Source organism: Arachis duranensis, chromosome 3 (assembly GCF_000817695.3).
Source record: "Arachis duranensis cultivar V14167 chromosome 3, aradu.V14167.gnm2.J7QH, whole genome shotgun sequence".
Taxonomy (NCBI): Eukaryota; Viridiplantae; Streptophyta; class Magnoliopsida; order Fabales; family Fabaceae; genus Arachis; species Arachis duranensis.
In genome coordinates, this window is record NC_029774.3 from 67,614,636 (window position 1) to 67,615,114 (window position 479).

Genomic DNA, 479 nt, shown 5'->3' on the forward strand with positions numbered 1-479 from the left:
CAGCGCCAGGTTGATGCTCTGTTCTGGCGTTGAACGCCAGCCAGATGCTCCTTACTGGCGTTGAACGCCAGCCTGTGCTTCCTCCAGGGTGTGATTTTTCTTCTGCTGTTTTTGGTTCTGTTTTTAATTTTTCTATTTTTTTCGTGACTCCACGTGATCATGTACCTAATAAAACACAAAATAAAAATAAAATAATATAAAATAAAAATTAGATAAATAAAATTGGGTTGCCTCCCAACAAGCGCTTCTTTAATGTCAATAACTTGACAGTGGCTCTCATGGAGCCACAAGGTGATCAGGTCAATGTTGTATAGTCCCAACACCAAACTTAGAGTTTGGATATGGGATCTTGACACCAAACTTAAAGTTTGGTTGTGACCTCACAGCACCAAACTTAGAGTTTGACTGTGGGGGCTCTTCTTGACTCTGAACTGAGAGAAGCTCTTCATGCTTACTCTCTTTTGTCACAGAGGGATGGC